This window comes from Salmo trutta, chromosome 12 (assembly GCF_901001165.1).
Source record: "Salmo trutta chromosome 12, fSalTru1.1, whole genome shotgun sequence".
NCBI classification, from domain to species: domain Eukaryota; kingdom Metazoa; phylum Chordata; class Actinopteri; order Salmoniformes; family Salmonidae; genus Salmo; species Salmo trutta.
Window position 1 is genome coordinate 91501651 of NC_042968.1, and position 9735 is coordinate 91511385.

Below are 9735 nucleotides of genomic sequence, written 5' to 3' on the forward strand. Positions count from 1 at the left end.
TGATCTTCACTTGACAAGGAAAGGGTTGCATATAGCTCAGGTTAATGTATGTAGCCTTCCTAACAAAATACATGAGGTTTTTATTAACTTGGTCAACATAAATAATATTCATATTTTGGCTTTGACCGAAACGCATTTAGATGCATCTGTAAATGATGGGCAAATTAACATTCATGGATATAGTCTACTGAGAAGCAACAGGAATAGGAATGGTGGGGGTGTAGCACTGTACATTCAGAATCAGATACCTTTTAAGAGGAGGGATGACCTTAATGTATGTCAAGTAGAGGCACTATGGGCTCAGGTACATCTGCCTCACCAGGCAGCCATATTGGTGGGATGAGTGTACAGACCTCCTAGCTCTAAGGTGTCCTATTTGGATGACTTATGCACTGGGTTTGACAAGGCCACAGATAGCAACAGAGATGTATTTATCTTGGGTGATTTTAATATAAATTGGAAGGATCACAATAATTCGAATAGAACAAAATTGATGAGATATGCGGAGAACTGTGGTTTGAAACAAATGGTTAATGATACTACTAGATCATCAATTAAGTTGAGTCATCGTTCAGACACATGCATTGATCTGATTTTCTGTAATATACCATCGCAATGCTTAAAAGCCAGATCAATGCCAGTGGGCTGGACAGACCATAATATTGTGACCATAACCATGAACACCAAGGATCCAAAGAAACCCCCTAGGATTGTGGTCAAGAGAAATTTTAAAACATTTAATTATGAGCTATTTCTAAATGATTTGGCTGCTGTACCCTGGGAGCTGATTTATCTAGAGAATGATTTAAATCACGCTACAGAATGTTTTATTGATTTGCTAACTGAGGTTATGGACCATCATGCCCCTATAAGAAAGAGTACAGTTGGTGCTCGTCCATCTCCATGGATTGATGATGAACTGGGTGAGTCTTTTTCCTCAAAGAAATATGTTAAAAGTCTTAGCAGCCAAGTCAAAACTAGAAATTGATGAACAGAATTATAGAACATTGCTTAATTATGAAGTTAAATTGAATCGAAAGAGAAAAAAAAAAGTTATTTTACAACAATGCTTTTATTGATTGTAAAAATGATTGTAAAAAGGTATGGAACACATTTAAGGGCTTACTTGGTACATCTATCTCATCATGCCCATATAGTGTGGAGGTTGACGGGAGAATAATAACAAAACCAGTTGATATTGCCAATCATTTTGCAGATTCTTTTTACAAAGAAAATGTATTTACTGAGCAACAATGTAAACATACATTCTTCCAAACAAGCTATTGTCCAATGGATTGATGATCATATTATGAGCAACAAGATCTGCTCTTTTAGTCTGCAAACGGTGTCAGTGGAGGAGGTGTTAAACCTATTGAAATCATTACCCGATGGTCAATCTACAGGTTATGATCTCATGGACAATTTTTTACTTCGCTGTGCTGCTCCCCAGATTGCAGTTCCACTGAGATACATATTTAATTGGTCACTGGAAAAGGGGATGTTTGCAAATGTATGGAAGCATGCGAAACTGTGTCCTATTCCGAAAGACTGCAAAGAACCCATTACTCCTGCCAATAGTCGACCAATTAGTCTACTCCCTACACTCAGTGAGATATTGGAGGGTATTGTGAGTAGACACATATAGGAGTACATGGAAAAGAATGATCTGATTACAGCCAATCAGCATGCTTATCGCAAAAAAAACATTCCACTACCACTGCATTGGTTGACATGACTGACCAGTGGCTCAACGCTATGGATAATGGCAAGTTTGTGGGTGTACTATTTTTAGATTTCAGTGCAGCATTTGATTTAGTGGATCATGAAATAATTTTGACAAAATGAATGCATTATGGTTTTAAGGAGGTAGCATTGAATTGGGTACAGTACGGAAGAAAAAATATGTATGAAATGTATGCATTCACTACTGTAAGTCGCTCTGGATAAGAGCGTCTGCTAAATGACTAAAATGTAAAATGTAAAATGTACAGTCATATCTAACTGACAGGAAACAGTCCACCTATATCAATGGCTCATTTTCTTCCCCTCATGTGTTAAACTGTGGAATACCGCAGGGAAGCTGCCTTGGGCCACTTCTTTATTTAATATATACCAACGACCTTCCCTATGCCTTAGCTGAAACTCAAGCTACTATATTTGCAGATGATACTACAATTTATGCAGCAAGACAATCGGTTCAACAGGTACAGCAAGCTTTACAAGGAGATTTGAAGAGTATTAGGGAGTGGGTTTGCCAGAACAAACTTGTTTTAAACACCAAGAAAAGCAAAGTTGTGTTGGTCTGTTCCACTAGGAAAAGGCCAAAACAGCATGGGATACAATTAAGTATGGGAGGAGTACAAATTGAAGATGTGGCAGAAACCAAACTATTGGGAGTGCAGCTAGACAACTGCTTATCATGGTCGTCTCAAATAACCAATCTATGTATAAAAAAAAATCTTAAAACAGCATCCATAATCAGAAGGGTAGCTAAATATTTACCAGGAAAAATTCTTAAGCAAATAACACAAGCATTAATTGAGAGTCAGGTGAACTACTGTTCTGTGGTCTGGGGAAATGCATCATCAAGTGAAGTTAGGAGGCTGCAGATTGCACAGAACAAAGCAGCAAGGATTGTTTTAAGGTGGAGATATGGTTCTACTGTTGCAGTCATGCGCAATGTTCTTGGTTGGTCATCAATCGACAAGATAATTGAGAGAAAAAACAGCTTATTTTATTTCATAATATACATAATTTAAAACGGCCAAGTTCTATTCACAACGGTAATCAGTTGGTAAGAGACAGACATTCCGTAAATACTAGGAATAGATTGTCCACCATCTATGCGTTATCCAGACAGAAAAGAGAAATAGGCAAAAGAACATTTCGATTTAGAGCAGTAAAGAAATGGAATAAATTAACTGTGCAAACCAGAAACCTTTCAATATATACATTTAAACATTATTTTAAAACGATTTAAATATAATACATAGAAATGTTGTGGGATTACAGTAGATGAAGAATCAATATTTTTTAGATTGTGTATTAATTGGGACATTATGTTAGTATATTATGTATGTTTGTAATAGTGTGTTATATGTGAAAATGTGTTCGTATATAAATTGTATTTTAATGTTTAAGGACTCTTGGAAGATTAGTTCAAATGGGGACTAAAAGAGATCTAAATAAAATAAAATCTCTCTCTCTCTCTCTCTCCCTCTCTCCTATTTACCTAGCCAGCAGGACTATTTTCCTCATAGCAGATAACAACACAAGGCTGACAGAAAAGACAGTGCCGACCTGTGTGTACATGTGTGTATCTGTGCGTACCTGTGTATCTGTGTGTACCTGTGTACCTTTGTGTGTACCGGTGTGTATCTGTGTGTATCTGTGTGTACTGGTGTGTATCTGTGTGTATCTGTGTGTACCTGTGTGTACCTGTGTACCTTTGTGTACTGGTGTGTATCTGTGTGTATCTGTGTGTACCTGTGTGTACCTGTGTACCTTTGTGTACTGGTGTGTATCTGTGTGTATCTGTGTGTACCTGTGTGTACCTGTGTACCTTTGTGTACTGGTGTGTATCTGTGTGTATCTGTGTGTACCTGTGTGTACCTGTGTACCTTTGTGTACTGGTGTGTATCTGTGTGTACCTACTATGTGTATATGCATGTACCTGTGTCTATCTGTGTGTACCTGTATGTCTGTAAAGCAGGTTTAAGTGTAGTGTAGTCTGTAAAGCAGGTTTAAGCTCATTGAAGGCAGTATAACCCTCAGGAATATGATGTGGTAATGGAGTTAGAATATTATAGTCTGTGTGTGCACGTGCGTGCGTGCGTGCGTGCGTGCGTGTGTGTGTGTGTGTGCATGTGCGTGCGTGCGCGTGTGTGTGTGCGTGCGTGCGCACTAAGCTGGGGTTATTAACCAGACTACAGTGTTTCTTAATAGCCAGGTCACTCGTGATACAAGTCAGTATTCGACATCCATCCATGTCTGAGGACGTCGGGAGATCATGTGGATACCGGTCACTAGGGGCAACAGTGAGCGCTGTTACCTTCAAGTAGGTGTCAGTTTTGCTGGAGTGGTGTGGAAGGGGGATGGCAAATAGGAGGAAGTATCTGCCTCTGATTCCAAAGGTTGCATGTTCAAATACACTTGTTTTTTATATTATCCCAAACCTTAACCCTTACCTTAAATGTTGAGTTAATGCCTTAACCTTAAAGACTTTGAAATTTGACGTTTGAAACAAAGTAAAAATGTGACTTTTGAAACAACTTCAAAATTTGACGTTTGAAACAACTTCGAAATTTGACGTTTGAAACAACTTCAACATTTAACGTTTGAAACAACTTCAAAATTTGACGTTTGAAACAACTTCAAAATTTGACGTTTGAAACAACTTCAACATTTAACGTTTGAAACAACTTCAAAATTTGACGTTTGAAACAACTTCAAAATTTGACGTTTGAAACAATTTCTAAATTTGACGTTTGAAACAACTTCAAAATCTGACGTTTGAGAAACATGGACGAACGTCTAATTCTGACATGAGACTGTGAGAGCGGGTTGCTCTAAAGAGCCAGGAAGGAGTTCATTTAACATCACAAAGCAAAGTCAAATCATCTGGTTTAGTAACACACACACACACACACAGATACACACACACACAGATACACACACACACAGATACACACACTCTTTAATAACACAACACCTGAACTGAGGGACGTTACAATACGTTCTGACTCAACTCCACTGAACCTGACCAACCAGGTTCCTCTTTCCCTAATATCTCTCCCTCAAGCCTTCATTCTTCCTTCTCCTTTCTCTTCTTCATTCTACCTTTCTCCGTCTCTCTTTAATTCTCCCTGCCACCTCTAAACAAAGCCACTGGTTGTTTCTCTAACTGTGTTGTAATAGCAGACTCTCTCCCTCCCCAGAATACAGATTGTATTTTTTTTTATCCGGTGAGGGTTTGAGCTTAGCTGTGATTGGGAAATAAATGACTCATGGTTTCTGTAGCTGTTAGGGGTATCCCGGATGCACCATTCAAGACGTATATGACGTGGGCACACACACACACACACACACACACACACACACACACACACACACACACACACACACACACACACACACACACACACACACACGACTTACCCAACCATGTTGCTGACAGAGTGGGTGATCTGTGATGAAGTCAGGGATCCTAGTTTCTCCAGACAACTGCACCAGGGACAGAGAGGGTTAACAGAACAAGATGTTAACATAACAAGATGAATCCACAACCAGGGACAGAGAGGGTTAACAGAACAAGATGTTAACATAACAAGATGAATCCACAACTAGGGACAGAGAGGGTTAACAGAACAAGATGTTAACAGAACAAGATGTTAACATAACAAGATGAATCCACAACCAGGGACAGAGAGGGTTAACAGAACAAGATGTTAACATAACAAGATGAATCCACAACCAGGGACAGAGAGGGTTAACAGAACAAGATGTTAACAGAACAAGATGTTAACATAACAAGATGAATCCACAACTAGGGACAGAGAGGGTTAACATAACAAGATGTTTACATTACAAGATGAATCCACAACCAGGGACAGAGAGGGTTAACAGAACAAGATGTTAACATAACAAGATGAATCCACAACCAGGGACAGAGAGGGTTAACAGAACAAGATGTTAACATAACAAGATGAATCCACAACTAGGGACAGAGAGGGTTAACATAACAAGATGTTAACATAACAAGATGACTCCTCAACCAGGGACAGAGAGGGTTAACAGAACAAGATGTTAACATAACAAGATGAATCCACAACCAGGGACAGAGAGGGTTAACAGAACAAGATGTTAACATAACAAGATGAATCCACAACCAGGGACAGAGAGGGTTAACAGAACAAGATGTTAACATAACAAGATGAATCCACAACCAGGGACAGAGAGGGTTAACAGAACAAGATGTTAACAGAACAAGATGTTAACATAACAAGATGAATCCACAACTAGGGACAGAGAGGGTTAACATAACAAGATGTTTACATTACAAGATGAATCCACAACCAGGGACAGAGAGGGTTAACAGAACAAGATGTTAACATAACAAGATGAATCCACAACCAGGGACAGAGAGGGTTAACAGAACAAGATGTTAACATAACAAGATGAATCCACAACTAGGGACAGAGAGGGTTAACATAACAAGATGTTAACATAACAAGATGACTCCTCAACCAGGGACAGAGAGGGTTAACAGAACAAGATGTTAACATAACAAGATGAATCCACAACCAGGGACAGAGAGGGTTAACAGAACAAGATGTTAACATAACAAGATGAATCCACAACCAGGGACAGAGAGGGTTAACAGAACAAGATGTTAACATAACAAGATGAATCCACAACCAGGGACAGAGAGGGTTAACAGAACAAGATGTTAACATAACAAAGTGAATCCACAACCAGGGACAGAGAGGGTTAAAGTCCAACGCAGCCGTTTTTATCTCACCATCAAATCATTTCTGGGTAACAATTAAGTATTTTATAATTGTTTTTAAATTTAAAATGGTACAAAAAAATAAATAGTTTCTCAAGCAAGAATTTTTCTAGGATTGTCTGGGAGTGGGGAGGGGAAAACGGACAATGAGCTGTTATTGGTAGAGAGGTTTGAAACTCTCTTTCTTATTGGTCTATTAACTAATTTACCGCCTGGTGATGTCACAAGGCAGACCAAAACTCCATCCCAACAAAACAGGCTGAAATGTCAGGCAGTCTTTTCAAAACAGCTCTTACACTGAAAGGGCATTATCATTTTCACAATTTCACAGTATTATTCCAACCATATACTTTAGAAATATATATATATATATATAGTTTTTGACTTCATTAGGCCTTTACATTTTGATTAAATACACATAGTGATAAAGTAATTTTCAATGGCCTCAGATCAAGTTTTGGTCCCCATGCCCCTAGCTACCTCCGGCAGGTTCTCACTAATCAAACTGGACTGGATGGTTGACCCTCTCTGATTCAGAGGGGTTGGGTTAAATGTGGAAGACACATTTCAGTTGAATACATTCAGTTGTACAACTGACTAGGTATCCCCCCCTTTCCCTCCAATAATGTTTAAAGTTAGGGTTGGGGGGAGGGGAAACGGATCCTAGGTCTGTACCTAAGGGCGAGTTCGCCCGGAGCCGGTGACGGCCCAAAACAACCACAGCTCAACATCTCCACCTGGGGGTTGGAACAATATCTACACATGGATAACGTCGGATCCCAAATCAAATAAAAATCAACAACAAAAAATGTATATCTATATATATATATATATTTTTTTTTTTTTTTTTTCACAGTACAGGGAAATGCTTACTTACAGAATTCACATATTTCTTCTACAAACTATATCAATATCAATTGTGTATGTTTGTGTAAATTATAATTTCACATCATCCTCAATATCATGTTTTAGCTTGTGTGAAAGCTTTACCGTTTAAAACCCACTTCATTCAGAAATGCATTTCAAAATAATTTGTTGACAAACTAACGTACTAAAATCATTCATGTTGCCAATGGAGACATGGCAGGACAACCTGACCAGCCATGGTTTCCATGGAGATTGGAAGAACAGGTATTTATTCATGTCTGTACGTTTCAGTCTGTTTGTTGTAAAGTTTTAAAGACTGACATCCTTTTGTGTGTGTGTGTGTGTGTGTGTGTGTGTGTGTGTGTGTGTGTGTGTGTGTGTGTGTGTGTGTGTGTGTGTGTGTGTGTGTGTGTGTGTGTGTGTGTGAGAGAGAGAGACATCCTTTTGTGCAATGTGTTTATTGCTAGCTAGGTGATATAGTGCTGTGTAAATGCTAACGTTGCTAGGACAGGCCGAAGACCCTATTCATCCGTTATAACACTACCAGACTAAGACACCTACTGGGGCAACAGTGATACTGCATCACCAATTCAGGTGATTTTTCTACTGGTTATATCCCAAATAGCACTCTATTCCTTATGCCCATAGGGCCCTGGTCTAAAGTAGTGCACTACATAGGGAATAGGGTGCCATAGGTCTCTGATCTAAAGTAGTGCACTACATAGGGAATAGGGTGTCACTGGGCCCTGGTCTAAAGTAGTGCACTATATATAGGGAATAGGGTGCTATAGGGCCCTAGTCTAAAGTAGTGCACTATATAGGGAATAGGGTGCCCGGAGGGCATCTAATGTAATCCTTGTAATCTTCAGATGGAACGGTGAATTACTCAAAAGATTACATCCCAAATGGCACCCTATTCCCTATATAGTGCACTACTTTAGGCTAGAGACCTATGGCACCCTATTCCCTATATAGTGCACTACTTTAGACTAGAGACCTATGGCACCCTATTCCCTATATAGTGCACTACTTTAGACTAGAGACCTATGGCACCCTATTCCCTATATATAGGTGTTGGGTTAAGGTCACGACTGTATTATGGCTGACTGTTTTCTTAAGGCATCTGACCATTATGTCTGAAGTTGTATGCATATTCATAGTAAAACAATGATCACCATTTTACCTTTGCGAGTGCCTGACATCAAGCATAGTAGTTCAGTTCACAATAACAGGAACAACAACAACAACAAACAAGATAAAAGTAGATCATTTTTTTGTCTCACCTGTCATTTAACGTCCTGGCCTCCTTTAGTTTGTGTTAATTCTGCATTCCATCTCTCTCTTTCTCTCTGTCTCTCTCAGTTTCTCTCTGTCTCTCTCTCTCTGTGTCTCTCTCTCTGTGTCTCTGTGTCTCTCTCTCTGTGTCTCTCTCTCTGTGTCTCTCTGTGTCTCTCTGTGTCTCTCTGTGTCTCTCTGTCTCTCTCTGTGTCTCTCTCCCTCTAGTTGAAGACTTCCTCAGTTCACAGTACCACCCGTATTACTCTCTCCAAGTTCTCACTTTCCTTTTTTCCCTCCCTCTTAATCTTGCCCTCTCTCCCTTCCTCCCTCCCTATTTCTGGAGAGATAGCTGTCCACAATTTTCTCACTGGCACACACACACACACACACACACACACACACACACACACACACACACACACACACACACACACACACACACACACACACACACACACACACACACACACACACACACACACACACACACAAGGTTCAGTGGAGCAGCCTTGGTGACTGTGTGAGTTAGTGAGGATTGAAGGTCATTCTCTCCCCCTCTCTATGTGTCTCCTCTCCCCCTCTGTGTCTCCCTCTCTCCCCCTCTGTCTCTCTCCCATCTCTCTTTCTCTCTCTCTCTCCCACTCTGTCTCTCTTTTTCCTTCTTCTTCTGTGTATCTCTCTCTCCTTCTCTCTCTCTCTCTCCCCCCCACTGTCTCTCTCTCTGTGTCTCTTTCTCTCTCTCCCCCACTGTCTCTCTCTCTTTCCTTCTTCTTCTGTGTATCTCTCTCTCCTTCTCTCTCTCTCTCTCCCCCCACTGTCTCACTCTCTGTGTCTATTTCTCTCTCTCCTCTCTCTCTCTCTCTCTTTCACTCTGTCTCTTTCTCTCTCCGCCCCCTCTGTCTCTCTCTCTCTGTGTCTTTCTCCCTCTCTCTCTCTGTGTCTCTCTCTCTCTCCAAAGGAGCTGGCTCACATGATGAGAGATGATGTTTCCAGAGCTCAGGAGAGAGTCTGAATAGTGTGATTGTCCTACAGCTGGCATAGTTCACAAAGGTCAGGTGCCTCCGGTCTGCCATAAGTCTTTC

At 40.2% G+C, this 9735-nt stretch overlaps 1 protein-coding gene across 2 annotated transcripts in view; it reads right to left on the minus strand.

Moving 5' to 3' along the window:
* trim3b (tripartite motif containing 3b) overlaps positions 1 to 9184 on the minus strand; it is a 103471-nt gene extending 94287 nt beyond the window's left edge. Inside the window, exons 1-2 of one of the 2 annotated variants that reach the window (XM_029770359.1) lie at positions 8659 to 9184; positions 5158 to 5223 (exon numbers count right to left, since the gene is read on the minus strand). The gene's annotated coding sequence lies outside the window, so the exon portion shown is untranslated. The remainder of the gene's footprint in view (positions 1 to 5157; positions 5224 to 8658) is intronic. The other variant, XM_029770363.1, reaches the window with a different exon arrangement.
* Between the last annotated feature and the right edge of the window lie 551 nt (positions 9185 to 9735).